Here is a 19,522-nt window from a genome sequence, read left to right as displayed (position 1 = left end):
TAACATTCTTTTCAATCATTCACACCTGGACTGAGCCAAACAGTCCAATATATTTTTTGGACCACAGAAAATATCCAGCTGAGATGTGGTAACTGGCCAAATACCTGTACTGATCAGTGAACTGGAGTGGTCACTGATATCTTTAAACTCTCACTTCGGTACCCAGGCTTTTATTATAATAGTGCCTAAGAAGAATGTGGTAACCTGCCTCAATGACTATCATCCAATAGCGCTTCCATCCACTGTGATGAATTGCTTTGAGAGGTTGGTAATGAAACATATCAACCCTTACCTGAGAAGGAACTTGGATCTGCTCCAATTTGCCTACTATCACAACAGGTCCATAGCAGATGCCATTTCATTGGCTCTTCCCTCAATTCTGGGACATCTGGTCAGTGAAGATGCATACATCAGAATGCTTTTCATTGAGTACAGCTCAGCATTTAATACCATCATCCTCTCAAAACTAATCAATAAGCTTCAATACTTTGGCCTCAATACCGCCTTATGCAATTGGATCCTTGACTTCCTCAATTGCAGACTCCTGTCAGTTTGGATTGAAAAAAAATCTCCTCCACAATCTCCATCAGCACACGTGCACTACAAGGCTGTGCACTTAGCCCCCAGTTCTATTCACTTTATGACTATGAAGCTAAGCACAACTCCAATGCCGTATTTAAGTTTGCTGATGATACCACTGTCAGTGGTATTTTGGGTTGCTGCTCGTAAAAATCATCATGAAATTTCCTTACACATACCATTTTTTGAAATTTCAATTCAAAATTCAAGTCAATTAAAATGTTGCTCACAATATAAGCTGAAAATGATGCATGAGCCAGAAAAGGAAACTGACGCCGATACTGATGCAGATTTTGAACTCTTTATGTCAAGTAAGCCTCATCTAATAACTCAATCTGAGTTAAGTGACCTGGTCAGAGACTTGGGTTTGTCAAAAGCAAAAGCAGAATTACTGGGTTCAAGACTTCAAGGATGGAATCTGCTGTCGCCAGGCGCAAGAATTTCCGTGAAGGATTTCAATATTTGAGGCAGATGTCTCCCAGAATAACTGATGCCAAGATTAGGGAAGGCATTTTTGTTGGTCCACAATCAAACAGGTCATCAATGACAAACAAACCGAAGAACTTGCTGTGCGAATGGAGAAAATCATATGGAAGACATTCAGGGATGTTGTTGAAATTTTTCTTGGCAACTAGAGCACCAAGCTATGTGCATCTGATTGACAACATGGTTCAAGCATACAAAACCATGAAGTGCAACACGTCACTAAAGATTCATTTTCTACATTCCCATTTAGACTTCTTCCCTGGTGCTGTCAGTGATGAAAATGGTGAAAGGTTTCACCAGGACATTGCAGTCATGAAGACATGGAATCAGGACAAATGAAATCCATCATTGCTGATTAATTATTGTTGGACATTTAAGCCAGGAGCCTGAGGCACTGGATACAAGTGGAAATCATCAACAAAGCATTTTTAACTTAGTTGAACTATGTTAAAGCATCAGCACCGTTATGCAATTAAATGTGTTATATTCAATAAAGGATAATTACTTGTTTCTCCATATTCCTATGTGATACAAGTAGTCTGAAATAGTATTTGTGTTCAGCATCAGTGTTTTATCATATCCACAAAATAATTCTGTGGAAGCAACAATTCCAAAAAACATTGCTGTCCAGTGTTATTGACTTCAGGAGGAGGAAACCAAATGTCCGTGAGCCAGTTCTAATCAGGAGATCAGAGGTGGAGAGGGTCAACTTTAAATTCCTCAGTGTTATAATTTCAGAGGATCTATCCTATGTCCAGCACATAATTGCTGGTACAAAGTAAACATGGCAGTGTCTCTACTTCCTTGGACATTTGCAAAGATTTGGCATGACATCTGAAACATTGACAAACTTCGATAGATGCATGGAGAGTATATTGACTGGTTGCATCATAGCCTGGTATGGAACCAGCAATGCCCCAGAATAGTAAATCCTACAAAAAGTAATGAATATGACCCAGACTCATCATGGGTAGCACCCTCCCATTCATTGAGCACCTCTACATAAGAGTGCTGTCACAGGAAAGCAGCATCCATCATCAAAGATTCCCACCATCCAGGTCATGCTCACTTCTCACTGCTGCCTTCAGGAAGAAGGTAGAGGAGCCTCAAGACCCACACCACCAAGTTCAGGAACAGTTATTACCCCTTATCCATCAGGTTCTTGACTAGAGGGGATAACCACTCAATGTCACTCACCCTGTCACTGATCTACACCAACGACCTACCGACTTATTTTCAAGGACTCTTTGTCCCATGTTCTCAATATATATATATTATTTGTTTGTTTGTTTGTTTATTTATTATTTTGTAGAACCACAGAACCACAGAACACCACAGCACAGAAACAGGCCTTTTGGTCCTTCTTGGCTGTGCCGAACCATTTTTCTGCCTAGTCCCACTGACCTGCACCTGGACCATATCCCTTCATACATCTCTCATTCATGTACCTGTCCAAGTTTTTCTTAAATGTTAAAAGTAAGCCTGCATTTACCACTTCATCTGGCAGCTCATTCCACACTCCCACCACTCTCTGTGTGAAGAAGCCCCCCCCCCTAATATTCGCTTTAAACTTATCCCCCTTCACCCTTAACCCATGTCCTCTGGTTTTTTCTCCCCTAGCCTCAGTGGAAAAAGCCTGCTTGCATTCACTCTATCTATACCCATCATAATTTTATATACCTATTTGCAGTTTGTTGTCTTTTACACATTGGTTGTTTGTTCGTCCTATTGTTTCTTTAAGGGGAAATCTGTTGATACTTGCTTGACAAATCTGTTGGAACTCTTTGGAGAAATAACAGGCAGGATAGATAAAGGAGAGTCGGTGGATGTTTTCAACTTAGATTTTCAGAAGGCCTTTGACAAGGTGCTGCACATGAGGATGCCAAACTAGGTAAGAGCCCATGGTATTACAGGTAAGATACTAGCAAGGATGGAAGATTGGCTAACTGGCAGGAGGCAAAAAGTGGGAATAAAGGGGGCCTTTTCAAGTAGGCTAACAATGATTACTGGTGCTTTGCAGGGTTTGACGTTGGGACTGATCCTTTTCCTGTTATATACCAATGATTTGGATGGTGGAAAAGATGCCTGCGTGGCCAAGTTTCCGGACAATATTAAGATCGGTGGAGGGACAAGTGGTACTGAGGAAGCAGGAGTCTGCAGGAGGACATAGACAGATTAAGAAAATGAGCTAAGAAGTGGCAGATGGAATATAGTATAGGGAAGTGTATAGTTATGCATTTTGGTAGAAGGACGAAAAGGATAGAATATTTTCTAAATGGGAAGAAAATTCCAAAATTAGAGTTGCAAAGAGACTTTGGAGTCATCGTGCAGTATTCCCCTAATTTTAACTTGCAGGTTGAGTCAGTGGTAAGGAAGGCTAATGCAATGTTAGCATTCATTTCCCAAAGACTGTAATATATAAGCATGCATGTAATGCTGAGGCTTTATAAGGCATTGGTCAGACTGCATGAGGAGTATGTAGGCAGTTTTGGTCCTCTTATTTAAGAAAGGATAGAAACATAAAACATAGAAAACCTACTGCACAATACAGACCCCTCAGTCCACAAAGCTGTGCTGAACATGTTCTTACTTTAGAAATTACCTTGGGTTACCCATTGCTCTCTATTTCTCTAAGCTCCATGTACCTATCTAGAAGTCTCTCAAAAGACCCTATTGTATCCACCTCAACCACCGTCACCAGCAGCCCATTCCACGCTCTCACCCCTCTCTGCGTAAAAAACTTACCCGACAACTCCTCTGTACCTACTTCCAATCACCTTAAAACTGTGCCCTCTCATGTTAGCCATTTCAGCCCTGAGAAAAAGCCTCTGACTATACACACGATCAATGCCACTCATCATCTTATACACCTCTATCAGGTCACCTCTCATCCTCTGTGGCTTCAAGGAAAAAAGGCCAAGTTTATTCAACCTATTCTCATAAGGCATGCTTCCCAGTCCAGGCAACATCCTTGTAAATCTCTTCTGCACCCATTCTATAGTTTCCACGTCCTTCCTGTAGTGAGGTGACCAGAACTGAGCACAATACTCCAAGTGGTGTCTGGCCAGGGTCCTATATAGCTGCAACATTACCTCTTGGCTCTTAAACTCAATCCCACGATTGATGAAGGCCAATGCACTGTATGCTTTCTTAACCACAGAGACAACCTGCACAGCAGCTTTGAGTGTCCTATGGACTCAGACCCCAAGATCCCGCTAATCCTCCACACTGCCAAGAGTCTTACCATTAATACTATGTTCTGCCATCATATTTGACCTACCAAAATGAACCACCTGACACTTTGGGTTGAACTCCATCTGCCACTTCTCATCCCAGTTTTGCATCCTATCCATGTCCCGTTGTAACCTCTGACAGCCCTCCACACTATCGACAACACCTCCAACCTTTGTGTCATCAGCAAATTTACTAATCCATTCTTCCACTTCCTCATCCAGGTCATTTATAAAAATCATGAAGAGAAGAGGTCCTGGAACCTCCTGTCCCCACTGATGATGCAAAGATCATTGCCAGAGGCTCAGCAATTCTCCTCCTTCACCTCCTACAGTAGTCTGGGTATATCTTGTCAGTCCTGGTGATTTATCCAACTTGATGCTGTCCAAAAGTTCCAGCACATCCTCTTTCTTAATGTCTATATGCTCAAACTTTTCAGTCCACTGTAAGTCATCCCTGCAATCGCCAAGGTCCTTTCCCATAGTGAATACTGAAGCAAAGTATTCATTAAGAAATTAATTCATTAAGGATGTGCTGGCATTGGACAAGGTGCAGAGAAGGTTCATGAGAATGATCCAAGCAATATTAAATCAGCCATGGATTGAACAGTGAAGTGTTATCAATGGGCTGAATGGCCTAATTCTGCTCCTGTGTCTTATAGTCTGAAGGTCTAGTGGTGAAGGGGAAAGATAGGATTGAAACCAAAATATCAAGAGATATCAAAGCTTGAATAAAGAAAAAATAGGCAGAGTGTGGCATGTATGGAGAACTGGAAATAAGCATAGCTTGAAAAAAGTAGGGGAAGATTGCAAGAGTGCTTACAAAAAGAAATTGGGAGGGTAAAGAAGGAGAAAAGAATATCATGTTGCTCAAAAATAAGGAAAATTACAATGCATTTTATACTTACAGTAAAAGTAACAAGATAACCAGGGAAAGACTAGGGCCAGCTATTGATCAATGGAGCAATATGTTAGTGGATCCAGAGGACATAGTGAGATTTTAAATGAATACTTCTCACTTATAATGACTAATGAGAAGGACAACACAGTCTTTGAATTCGGGGAGGGGAACCAGCAAATTACCATTAAAAAAGAGAAGTAGATGAATTAGTAAGATTATATTTGAATAAATCTCCAGAGCCTGATAAAATACATCCTAGGCTGCTGTGGGATGCAAAGGAAAGACTGCTGGTGGTTTGGCAGAGTCTTTGCTAAACGTAAATGAGGTGCCAGATGATAGAAGAACAGTAAGTGTGGTACCCTTTTTCAAAAACATCAACAGATATAGAACAAAGAGTCTATAAATAGGGAAAATGCAAGCAGACTTTTTCCACTGATGTGGGGTGGGACTATAATGAGAGGTCATGGATTAAGGGTGAAAGGTGAAAGGATTAAAGGGAATATGAGGGGAAATGGCTTCACTCAGAAGGTGGTGAGGGTGTGGAATGCATAAGTGATGCATAAGAGTGGTGATTTCATTTAAGAGAAGTTTGGAGAGGGACATGGATAGTCAAGATTTGAAGGACTATGATCTGGGTGCAGGTTGATGGGAGTACATAGTTTGGCATGGACTAGATGGGCCAAAGGCCCTGTGTCTGTGCTGTACTTTTCTATGATTCTAAGAGAAAATTGGGGGGAAAACCCATAGGTCAGGCCTCTTCTGTGGAGAGAAAACAAAATAAACTTTACAGTTGCTTTTGTCAGGTTGATCCATGTTAATGAAAATTGGAATGGGAGTGATATAAAAAAATCATGGAAACAGTTAAAGTAATTATTTAGAAATGCACAGATCAATCAACAGTAGTCCAGATATTTTATGACAAATTGGATAGGGATTCTTGTAATCTTCAAATGGATAGAAAAAAGTGAAGTAAGAATAGTGGAATGACTGCCGTAGAATGGACAGTTGATGCACTTTGACATGGATAAACATGAGATAATTTCCATAACTGGAAAGATACTTAAGTGTAGAAATGAAAAGAGTAAACTGCAGATTTAAAAGCAGAATTCCCAAAGTGTGAAAGCAGTTAGGTAACTGCATGAAGATGGCAACAACTTGTATTTAAAATACCAAAATGCCCCAAGGAATTTAAACATTTTTTACACAAAGTTAAATCAGATACTATAATTTCAGTAGAGTTCATAAGTTGAAATCTGGCAGAGCTTGGGGACTGTAAATTTATGTTACTAACTAGACTAAATTATAATTAAAATTATGAATAACTGATTGAAGACCTAAATCTTGCACAAATTCAAGTATGACACACATGGCAAGGTAGTTGATGTCCTGTTGCTGCAGCATAATGAAGCTGGTGGAGACCACCATACCTAACTACAGCTACAATATCAAACATTAGAACCATAGAACATTACAGCACAGTACAGGCCCTTCAGCCCTCCATGTTGTACTGACCCATATAATACTTTAAAAAAGTACTAAACCCACACTACCCCATAACTCTCCATTTTTCTTCCATCCATGTGCATGTTCAAGAGGCTCTTAAATACTCCTAATGTTTTAGTCTCCACCACCATCCCTGGCAAGTCATTCCAGGAACTCACAACTCTCTGTGTAAAAAACTTACCCCTGACATCTCCCCTAAACTTCCCTCCCTTAATTTTGTACATATGCCCTTTGGTGTTTGCTATTAGTGCCCTGGGAAGCAAGTACTGACTATACACCCTGTCTATGCCTCTCATAATCTTGTAGACCTCTATCAAGTCCCCTCTCATTCTTCTACGCTCCAAAGAGAAAAGTCCCAGCTCTGCTAACCTTGCTTCATATGACTTGTTCTCCAAACCAAGAAACATCCTGGTAAATCTCCTCTTCACCCTCTCCATAGCTCCATCCTTCCTATAATGAGGTGACCAGAATTGAACACAATACTCTAAGTGCGGTCTCACCAAAGATTTGTAGAATTGCAACATGACCTCTCTACTCTTGAACTCAGTCCCCCTGTTAATGAAGCCTAGCATCCCATAGGCCTTCTTAACTACCCTATCAACCTGCACAGCGACCTTGAGGGATGTATGGATTTGAACCCCAATGCCCCTTTGTTCATCCACACTCTTAAGTAATTGACCATTAATCCTGTACTCAGTCTTCTGGTTTGTCCTTCCAAAATGCATCACCTCACACTTGTCCGGATTGAATTCCATCTGCCATTTTTCTGCCCAACTCTGCAGCCTGTCTATATCTTCTTGTAACCTTCGACAACTTACAGCTCTATCCACAACTCCTCCAATCTTCGTGTCATCCGCAAACTTACTCACCCATCCTTCCGCCTCTACATCCAGGTCATTCATAAAAATTACAAATAGCAGGGAGCCCGGGACAGATCCCTGTGGCACTCCACTAGTCACCGACCTCCAGGCAGAATACTTTCCTTCCACAACTACCCTCAGCTTTCTTCCTTTAAGCCAAATTTTTTATCCAAACAGCCAAGGTTCCACTTATTCCATGCCTCATGACTTTCTGGATGAGTCTCTCATGAGGGACCTTGTCAAATGCTTTGCTAAAGTCCATGTAGACCACATCCACTGCCCTACCCTCATCAATTTCTTTTGTTACCTCTTCAAAAAACTCAAATCAGGCTCATGAGGCACGATCTTCCCTTCACAAAGCCATGTTGACTATCCACGAGTAGACTGTACTTCTCCAAATGCTCGTAGATCCTATCCTTGAATATCCTTTCCAGTAGTTTGGAGACCACTGACGTAAGACTCACCGTTCTATAGTTCCCAGGTTTCTCCCTATTACCTTTTTTAAACAAGGGAACTACATTCTCCAGTCCTCCGGCACTTCCCCTGTAGCCAAAGAGGATTCAAAGATCATTGCTAATGCTCCAGCGATCTCTTCTCTCAATTCCCACAACAATCTGGGGTATATCATATCCGGCCCTGGGGGTTTATCAATCTTGATGTTTTTAAGAAGATCCATCACTTCTTCTTCCGTAATCTCCACATTGTCCAGCACACAGGCCTGCTCTATTTCAACCTCACCCTGATCAAGATCCTTTTCACTTGTGAATACTGAAGCAAAGTATTCATTTAGGACCTCCCCAACCACCTCCGCCTCCAGGCATATGTTGCCCTCTTTATCCTTTAGTGGTCCCACCTTCATTCTTGTCATCCTCCTGTTCTTCACATATGCATAGAACGCCTTGGGGTTCTCCTTAATCCAACATGTCAAGGCCTTCTTATGCCCCCTTCGAGCTCTCCTAAGTCCTTTCTTTAGCTCCTGCCTGGCTACCCTATATTTCTCATGAGCCCCTCCTACTTCCTGCTTCTTATATCTAACATATGCTTCCTTTTTCCTCTTGACGAGTTCCCTCACGTGTTTTGTCAGCCATGGTTCCCTTTTCCTACCATTTTTTTCTTGCCTCAGTGGGACAAACCTATCCTGAACCCAGTTCAAGTGGTTCCTAAACTTCTCCCACATTACTTCTGTGCTTTCCCCTTTGAACATCTGTTTCCAATTTACTCCCGCTAGTTCCTGCCTCATCCCTTCAAAGTTAGCCCTTCCCCAGTTAAGCACTTTACCATTTCATCTGATTTTATCCCTTTCCATAGCTATGCTGAAGCTAAGGGAGTTGTGGTAACTCCCACCAAAATGCTCCCCTACCAAGAGGTCTGTCACCTGACCAGGTTCATTACCCAGAACTAGATCCAGTATAGCCTCTCCTCTTGTCGGCTGGTCCACATACTGTCAGGAATCCTTCTTGAACACACCTGACAAATTCAGCCCTATCTATCCCCCTTGCACTCAGGAGGTGCCAGTCAATCTGAGGGAAGTTGAAATCACCCATAACTATTACCCTGTATTTTGTGCACCATTCTAAAATCTGCCTACTTCTCTGCTCCTCGGTGTCCCGAGGGCTATTTGGGGGCCTATAGACTACTGCCAACACAGTGATTGATCCCTTCCTATTTCTGACTTCCATTCAGACTGACTCCGCAGACACTCCTTCTGTAGCGTCCTCCCTTTCTATAGCTGTGATACTATCCCTGACCAGCAATGCCACTCACCCCCCTTTTCTACCTCCCATCCTATTCCTTTTAAAACACCTGAACCCTGGGACCTGCATCATCCAGTCCTGCCCTTCCTCCAACCAAGATTTAGTAACGGCCACAACATCGTAGTTCCACGTACTAATCCATGCTCTAAGTTCATCTTCCTTGTTCCTAATACTCCTAGCATTGAAATAGACACATTTCAACCCCTTTAAGTGGCTACAATTATGTTCTGTCCCCTGCCTGTCAGTCCTCATCAACTCAGAACCCTTAGCATCATGCCCTTGTCCATCTACCTTATCCCTGCACTCACATTCTGATTCCCACCCCACTGCCAAACTAGTTTAAACCCTCCCCAACAGCTCTATCAAATCTGTCCACCAAGATATTGGTCCCCCTGGGATTCAAGTGAAACCCATCCTTTTCGTACAGGTCACACCCACCCCAAAAGAGGTCCCAATGATCCAGAAATCTGAATCCCTGCCCCCTGCTCCATTCCCTCAGCCACACATTTATCCTCCACACCATTCTATTCTTATTCGCACTGTTGCGTGGCACAGGCAGTAATCCTGAGATTACTACCTTTGAGGTCCTGCTTTTCAACTTTCTTCCTAACTCCCTGTAGTCTTCTTTCAGGACCTCTTCCCTTTTCCTACCTATCTCATTGGTCCCAATATGTACCACAACCTCTGGCTGTTCTCCCTCCCACCGCAGGATATCTTGGACGTGATCAGAAACATCCCAGACCCTGGCACCTGGGAGGCAAACTACCATCCAAGTTTCTTTCCTGTGTCCACAGAATCGCCTGTCTGACCCCCTGATTATAGAGTCCCCTATCACTACTGCCTTCCTCTTCTTTTCCCTACCCTTCTGAGCCACAGGGCCAGACTCTGTGCCAGAGGCACGGCCACTGTCACTTCCCCCAGGTAGGCTATCCCCTCCAATAGTACTCAAACAGGAGTACTTATTGTCAAGGGGTACAGCCACAGGGGTACTCTCTAGTACCTGACTCTTACCCTTCCCTCTCCTGACTGTGACCCATTTCTCTGTCCCCTGTGGCCCCGGAGTGATTACCTGCCTATGGCTCCTCTCTATCACCTCCTCACTCTCCCTGACCAGACGAAGGTCATTGAGCTGCATCTCCAGTTCCCTAACATGGTCCGTTAGGAGTTGCATCTCGATGCACCGGGTGCAGATGTGGCCGTCTGGGATGCCGGGAGACTCCAGGACCTCCCACATCTGACACCGACCACAGAAAACCGGCCTCACACACATACTACTTCCTTTTGCAATCAACAACTGCCTCGCCTCGTCCAGTTACCGCCAAAGCCTGTTGAGCCAAAGCTCTCTCACTCCACTGCCCGCACTTACCTCAAAGAATTTAAATTCCATCAGACTGTAAGACATTGGAGCAGAATTAGACCATTTGGCCCATTGAGTGCTCCACCATTCAATTACGGCTGATCCTTTTTAACCTTCCTCAGCCCCACTCCCAAGCTTTCTCCACAAAACCTTTGTTGCCCTGTCCAATCAAGAACCTATCAAGCTCTGCCTTAAATATACCCAATGACCTGGCTTTCACATCTGTCGGTAGTAAAAAATTCCACAAAATCACCACCTTCTGGCTAAAGAAATTTCTTCAAATCTCTGTTTTAAATAGACACCCCTCTACCCTGAGGCTGTGCCCTATTGTCCTAGACTCCCCACCATGGGAAACATCTTTTCGACATCTACTCTGTCCAGGCCTTTTACATTCAAAAGTTTCAATGAGATCCCCCACCCCCAGCCTTCTAAGTTCTAGCAAATACAGACCCAGAGCTATCAAACGATCCTTGTATGATAACCCGTTCATTCTTAGAATCATTCTTGTGAAGGTCCTCTGAACCCTCTCCAATGCCAGCACATCTTTTCTTCAATGAGGAGCCCAAAACTGTTCACAGTACTCAATATGAGGCCTTACGAGTGCCTTATAAAGCCAGAGCAGCACATTCCCTTTCTTATATTCTAGACCTTTTAAAATGAATGCTAATATTGCATTTGTCTTCCTCAGCACCAACTTTACCTGCAAGTTAACCTTTAGGGTGTTCTGCATGAGGATTTTCAAGTTACTTTGCATCTCAGATTTTTGGATTTTCTCCCCATTTAGAAAATCGTCTGCCTATCAGTCCCCTATCAGAAGAGTTTAATAGCAATTATTTATGATCTGATTACGAAAATACGTCTAGGTACATCTGATAAAATTAAGAATGAATGGGAAAGAGAACTTCAGGTATCTTTACCTGAAATGGGAGAAAATTCTCCAACTAGATAACACTTCTTCAATGTGTGCTAGACATGCCTTGATATAATTTAAGGTGGTTCATAGGGCCCATGTGTCCAAGGATAAGTTAGCTCGCATTTATTGTCATATAAATCCTGTCTGTGACAGATGTAAGTCTGAGGTAGCTTCCTTGACACATGTTCTGGTCTTGCCCTCTTTTGGAAAAATATTGGAAAGATATGTTTGATATTATTTCAGCAGTTTTGCATATTGATTTACAACCTCATCCTATTACTGCAATTTTTGGATTACCAGTGATGAACTCTAGTCATTTATCCCCTTTAGCTTGCTGTTTGTTTGCATTTGTTACATTAATAGCCAGAAGATCCATTTTATTTAAGTGGAAAGATTCTAATCCCCCTACTACATTTCAATGGTTTTCCCAAACTATAACATGCTTAAACTTGGAAAAAATTAGGAGTGGCACGATTGACCCTTCAGTTAAATTTGAAGAAACTTGGAGACCACTTATTCAACATTTTCATATGATGTAAGCTGACCTTTTCCGAATCCTTCTCAATAACTTTTTTTCCTGTATAGAGGAGCGGAGTTAATGACAAATAACAACTTTAACTGATGAAATAAGGCAGCCCAGCTTTTGTTTTGTTTTTATTCTGTTTTTATTTTGTTAGTTTAGGGGGATTTTTTTTCTTGTAAAAATCTTTTTTTAAATCTTTTTCATGGTTAGTTACTAAGAGATTGGGAGGCTTAGATTATACATGCTACTCGGAGTCTATTTATGTATACATTAACCTTTATTAATGTAATCCTGATCTCTTTGTATCACTATCATTGTTATGTTTATTTATTTGAAACTTAATATAAAAGATTGATAAAGAAAATAGTCTGCAGTTATTTCTTCTACCAAAGTGCATGATCATGCATTTCCCAACATTGTATTTCATTTGCTACTTTCTTGCCCATTCTTCTAACCTGTCTAAATCCTTCTGTAGCCTACCTGTTTCCTCAACACTACCTGCCTCTCCACCAATCTTCATATCATCTGGAAACTTGGCAACAAAGCCATCTGTTCCATCATTTAAATCATTAATATACAACATAAAAAGAAACTGTCTCAACACCAACCCCTGCGGAACACCACTTGTCACTGGCTGCCAACTAGAAAAGGATCCTTTTATTCCCACTTGCTGCCTCCTACCAATCAGCCAATGCTCTAACCATGCCAATAAGTACATTTAATGTCAGAGAAATGTATAAAATATACATCTTGAAATTCTTATTATTCACAAACATCCACGAAAACGAAGTTCCCCAAAGAGTGAATGACAGTTAAATGTTAGAACCCCAAGGCCCCCCAGCTCCCCCTCTCACACATAAGCAGCAGCAATGCAATGATCCCCCTCCTCACCATCAAAAAAGCATCAACACCCCCCACTGAGCACTCAAGTGTGCAGCAAAGTATCAATAAAGATACAGACTTGCAGTACCCCAAAGATTACTCATTCACCTGGTAATTTGACATACCACAATGCTAGTGCCTTCATAGTGAAGACTGATACAAAGTACTCATTTAGTTCATCTGCCATCTCCCTGTTCCCTGTTATTACTTCTCTGGCCTCATTTTCTAGCAGTCCTATATCCACTCTCGTCTCTCTTTTATTTTTTACATACTTGCAAAAGCTTTTACGATCCATTTTGATATTATTTGCTAGCTTGCTTTCATATTTCATCTTTTCCCTCATAATGATTCTTTTAATTGCTCTCTGTAGGTTTTTAAAAGCTTTCCAATCCTCTATCTTCCCACTAATTTTAGCTTTGTTGTATGCCCTCTCTTTTGCTTTTATATTAGCTTCGACTTCTCTTGTCAGCCACAGTTGTACTATTTTGCCATTTGACTTTATTTTCTCCCAATCAAATTTCAAGTTGAACCCAATCATATTCTGATCACTGCCTCTTCTTTTACTATAAGCTCCCTAACCACCTCTGGTTCATTACATAACACCCAATGCAGCATAGCTGATCCCCTAGAAGGCTCAACAGCAAACTGCTCTAAAAAGACATTTCATAGGCATTCAACACTCACTCTCTTGAGATCCATTACTAACCTGATTTTCCCAATCAACCTGCATGTTGAAATCTCCCATGACTACCATAACATTGCCCTTTTGACACACCTTTTCAATTTCCCATTGTAATGTGTGGTCCGCATCCCAGCTACTATTGGGAGGCCTGTATATAACTGCCATGAGGGTCCTTTTATTCTTGCAATTTCTTAACTCAACCCAAAAGGTTTCAATATATGCTGATCCCATGTCACATCTTTCTAATGACTTGATGCCATCTTCTACCAGCAGAGCCAAGCCATCCCCTCTGCCTACCTTCCTATCCCTCCGATACAAAGTGTAACCTTGGACATTCAACATCCAACTATAACTATCCTTCAGCCATGATTCAGTTATGGCCACATCATACCTGACAACCTGTAATAGTGCAACAAGATCATCCACCTTATTTCTTATACTCCGTGCATTGAGATCTAATATTTTGAGTGTTGTATTTCCTTCCCTTTTTGATTCTGCATCCCCAATGCACTGATACTCACCCTGTTGCCTGCAATTTTGTCCTATCATTTGCCTGCCCTTTCTGACAGTCTGACTGCATGCTATCTTTGCTTTTTTACCATCTGCCCTATCCTAAGTCCCTTCAATCCACTTCCCACCCCCATGCCAAATTAGTTTAAACCCTCTCCAACAAACCTGCCCACAAGAATAATGGACCCCTTGGGCTCAGGTGCAACCTGCCTCTTTTGTACAGGTCATACCTCCCCTAGAAGAGATCCCAATAATCCCAGAACTTGAAGCCCTGCCCCCTGTACCAGCTTCTCAGCCATGCGTTTATCTGCCAGATCATCCTGTTTCTACCCTCACTGATGCTGGCACAGGCAGGAATCCAGAAATTACTACATACGAAGTCTTGCTCCTCAGCTTTCTACCTAGCTCTCTTTTCAGGACCCACAGAGAATCAATTCAGAGTTGAACTGGAATCTAGATTTCAAATAATCTGATTTAGCAGGAAGGGAAAATGTTATCTGGACATTTTGTTCTAGGTGGCAGTCACACCCTTAAGTTAAGTACAGTGGATTTGGTTACTTCTCAGTCACAAGAAGGCGTGACAATGAATGAAACAGGCATGGGAATCCAGAATGTTGTGTTGAAGAAGACCTAGGACTTGCAGTTATTCAATGGTTATAGCAACCTGTCTGGAGGATAACATTTATAACACCATTACACAGAAAGCCATTCAAATTAGGGGATAAGAAAGAAGAAGGAAAGCTGTATTTGTAGTATTCTGTAAACTCCCAACAATAATATCATGGAGTACTATAAATTGATAATGGGGACCTGTCTGAAAGGTGCTCCAATAATTCTGGATAACTTTTGTTTACATACACTGGAAAATTCAAATTAGTGAACGTTGTCTTGAGGAACAGTTCATGGAGTGCACCTAGAATGTTCTCTTTGGTTATTTTAGACTCAAGAGATACTGCAGGTGCTGGAAATCATAAGCAATACTCTCAAAATGCTGGAGGGATTCCAACAAGTCCGGCAGCATCTATGGAAAGGAATAAACAGTCACTGTTTTGGGCCAAGACTCTTCACCAGGTCTGGAAAGGAAGGAGTTTTGGAACTTCTGAAAGACAAGATCCACTATCACTTGGATCATCAAAGCCTGATCAAGAATAGTCACCACGGGAGGTCATGTCTGATAAATCTTTTGGTGTTTTTCAAACAGGTCACTAAAGGTATAGAGAAAAGTAAGGCAGTGGGTGTTGTCTTCATGGACTTTAGTAAGCCTTTTGACAAAGTCCTGCGTGTTAGGCTGATCTGGAAGTTTAAGTCACATGAGATTTGGAGAGTGGTAGTGAAGTGAATTCAGAATTAGCTTGATGACAGGAAGTCGAAGGGGATGGTTGAAGACTAGAGGCCTGCGACTAGTGGGGTGCTCCAGAGATCAGTGCTGGGACCTCTGTTACTCATTACTTATGTAAATGATTTTGATATTAATATACATGACACAATTAGCTAGTTTGCTGATGATACCAAATTGGGGGTCTTAATGTTTGTGCAAGGTTGGTTTACACAAATTGACTGCATTGCAACAGTGACTCACTTACAATACCTGCCATACAGGAAAAAAATTTGGTCCATCTGGGCCATGGCAGCTGCTGGGAGTGCAATCTCATCCCTCTTTATGTTTTCCCATAATCTTACAATTTACTCTCTCTCATGTCCAATTCTTTGATTCTTTGGACACTTCCCTACATTACAGAGCAATTTACAAATTTAAGTAGCAATTAAATGTCTAAACTTCTAAAGTACTTGGGGCATTTTGAAAAGAATGTTAGGGGTATTATCTACATGCAAATCATTTGTTTGGAATAAGGGAGGTTAGCCAGCAGTGCACTCAAACTGATATTTATTGGCAGCAGATGAGAATAATGAAAATAACATTTGTCTCTGAGATTTGTGGATATCTGGTCTGAAGGTGATCATGTACAATGTGGCACTAAGAAAGCAAATCACATAGCTGCCATTGAGAAAGATAAAGTTGGAGCTTGTGAATATTATCTGAATGATGGTATTGAATGATGCTGTGAGGCACTATGTAGATGAGAAATAGAAGGGAACCAAGGATAGATTTCTGCAATGTTCAAGAAATAATGTCATAAATGTGGAAAGAGACTCAACCATTTCAATGGTCTTCTAGCTGGCTTCCCATTCTGCACCTTCCATAAATATGAAGTTACTGTATCTGGAACTCTTGCACAGATGATCCTATCCACTACTGAAATGCTATACCTCAGCGTCACCAATATGTCTGCCCCTCAGCACCTGCAAGTAATTAAGCGCAGTGGTGATTTAAAGAATCATTGAATTCCTTATTGAATTTACATCCTCACCAGTTGCGTTATCTAACCTTACAATACATTCTATTTTTATTTGAGCTTCTTGGTCCTTATTTGTAATCCTTTCATTTTCTCAGCTTTCCCAAGTGAAGTTACTTCCAAGTTCCACAACTACATCCCTCTTAGTCATAGTCATACAGCACTTAAACAGATCCTTTGACCTAAATGGTATATGACAACTGTGTTGCCCAGCAAGCTAGTCCAATCTGCCTGCATTTGGCCCATTGCTCGCTAATCCTCTTCAATGCACGTGCTTACCTAAGAAGGCTTTTAAACATTGCTAAATATGCCCACCTCAACCACTGTCTCAGGCAGTTCATTCTAAATATGCACCACCCTTTGTGTAAAGAAGCTGCCCTGATGTTCCTTTTAAATTTCTCATTTCTGATTTCAAACTTATTGTTTATAGCATCAAAACCTTTGTCTGGTCTCTGTATAGTCATCACTTCCTGGATAAATGAAATAGACAGTGTCTTCAGCTGCTTGTCTCAAATTCCCTTCCTACCTCCTCTCTCTCTCTCTCTCTCTCTCTCTCTCTCTCACTCTTTTGATAGGAAAAGGGAAGTGGGGCTTCTCAGCAGAACGGATGTGATTAAATATATTTATAGATTTACAACTGGTTGGTCTTCAAAAAGATAAATGTGCAAAGTAATTCATTTGAATAACATATCTTAAGCAAGTTGCTCAACAATTAAAATGAAAGTTTTATTTAAACTATTGCACATAACATTATAAATCAATGTTTTTTTTGTGGGTGGTAATAAAATGTAAGGCACTTTTTGGATGGTATGTCATTTTCTATTAATCAAAACTCATCCAAGCAATGGGAAAATGCCATTTGCAAAACAGTTAAATTCGACTCCAAATCCATTCTAATGTCACTTTTGACTACATTACTCTGTGCACACACACACATTTCACCTCCAATAGCACAGATCGCTATTTTGCGTACGTTAATTTTCGCTTTTAAAAGGGCAAAATTGCCTACAAATTTGAAATAAATTAGCTGATATATTTCATCGAAAGATTTTTGTCACACATTTTGTTAGAAATTGGTGGAAGCACAGAATGCATTCACTGCGCTATGTGGCTCACCGTGTTCCTCGTGCTTTATAATCACCTAGGGCAGAATGGAGGGCAATAGGAGGTCAGGGACCTGCGGCGAAGCAGGTAGCGCTCGTAACTGTATAAAAAGATGGACCGAATGTCCTATGAACATATTGCATCGTTCTAATCGCCGAGGAGCGATAAAACGCCTCTAAGAGGTACTGAATCAGTGTTTCCCGTTTTTTTATGAGAATGGATGAATCCTCTTCAACACCGCCACATAGCCGGAATCGAGCGGATACTAATATCGCCCTATACGCCCCTCGCCGCCATGTTGAAATGCCGACGATGCCTCCCGGCGTCCACCAGAGCGGGTGGTGGGAGAGCGCGTGGGCAGTCGGCGCTTATGCTGAGCACGCGCACTGCGCGGGAGCGAGCGACGGAGGTGTTGGTGAGGGAGGTGGCGCGCGTTTATGTGTGTCTGTGTGCCGCAGCTTCAGCTGCTCATCAAGAAATCGCGGCCGGATTCTAAACTCTTCATGTTTTCATTGAGTGCTTGGAGAAAAAGGAGCACCGTGTGTTGAGTGAAACCTGCAGTCCAAAGGAGCAGCGCGATTTCTCCCCTTAACTGAAGGAAAAGTAAGTGTGCCTTTTCGAAACAAGAGCTGAAAGGGTCTGATCTTTTTTTTCTCTCTCTCACCCTAACGACGACAAGAAAGAAATCCCGCAGTTAGAAAAAGGTGGTTCAGTAACTGACGGCGGAGTGGCTAAGTTTGCAGCGCCTACATGGATGGGAAGGAAGAGTGGCGCCTAGTGTCGCCCGCTGTCCTTGTTCTCCCTGTTTGCCCATTAGTAAAAGGGAGGAGAAATGGACTTTTACATTTTAAATCTTGCATGGAACGTAATACGGCCGTCATACACGGACGGTTATACATTTGCTTTTCGTTTTGACTATCGTGGCACACAGTTCATTTTGGTCTTGATAGTCGAAGGCAAAAATCACAATAAGTGTTTATGTAAAATGTTGCTGTTTCATTTTATTTGGCCCTTAGGTGGCTCTGTGTGCGTGACTAACATCGTATATTTTTTACTGCATTAACAAAAAGCTTGCCATCACTGTAGCCTGTGTATTGAGTGCGTACCTTAATTCGTTCTATGTAGCAGAATATGCAGAGGAGATCTGCGGCTTTTCAGCTCCACAACCTGATTGATTCTCTCTCCCCCCCCCCCCCCCCCCCCACATTCCGAGACGAATATCTTTGTCGAGCCTTGCCTAAAACATTTATAAATTCTGGACAGAGGAGTTTCATTTCACTTATCTTAAAAAGTGATTTCCCCACCCCAATATCCACTGCACTGTTTTCACACATTTGATTCAGTGCTTTTATTTGTGTTTTTTGTTTTTGCTTTCCCGTTAATGACCTGATGTTTGGTAACATTTATGGGACAATTTACATTTTTACAACGAGTTGTAAAACTGGTATCGTGCAGAATGAACGTACAACCTCATTAACATGTAGTCTAAGATTGAGACCCAAGTGTCTCGCTGTTTTGCTTTTAATAAACAATTGTGAATTGGAGTACTGTATTTACTACTTCTGAACCGAGAAATCTCACATTTGTTTTGAAATTAACTTAAATTTTTTTATTCTTGGTACTAGTTTAAAAATGTTGCTACAATATTGCTATGGTAAGCCTTAATGACTCCAGTCACGTGTATTAATTGTAAAAGATAGCTTTCGTTTCAAGTAAGTTTGAGCACATGTAACAGTATTTTACCAGAAGTTGAATGAAGTGCATCGCTTTACTGCATTGCTTTGAAATGAAAATAAATGATTTGGGGAAACTTTAACTTACGAACACTGTTATTACCATACTGAGACCAAATTAATCCCAGTGCAGACCACCACAGCATGAAAA

General features: G+C 41.5%; 1 protein-coding gene across 3 annotated transcripts in view; it reads left to right on the top strand.

The window, feature by feature from the left end:
• LOC140728745 (focal adhesion kinase 1) overlaps nucleotides 1-19,522 on the top strand; it is a 527,596-nt gene that overhangs the window by 53,304 nt on the left and 454,770 nt on the right. For 2 of the 3 annotated variants that reach the window (XM_073047782.1, XM_073047790.1), the window contains exon 1: nucleotides 18,028-18,241. The exons of the other annotated variant lie outside the window; for it this stretch is intronic. The gene's annotated coding sequence lies outside the window, so the exon portion shown is untranslated. Of the gene's footprint in view, nucleotides 1-18,027; nucleotides 18,242-19,522 lie in introns of those variants that run through there. 3 annotated transcript variants of the gene reach the window in all.

The sequence above is a fragment of the Hemitrygon akajei genome, chromosome 1 (assembly GCF_048418815.1).
Source record: "Hemitrygon akajei chromosome 1, sHemAka1.3, whole genome shotgun sequence".
Lineage (NCBI taxonomy): Eukaryota > Metazoa > Chordata > Chondrichthyes > Myliobatiformes > Dasyatidae > Hemitrygon > Hemitrygon akajei.
Note: the sequence above shows the minus strand (reverse complement) of the source record. Positions and strands in the feature narration are given on the sequence as shown.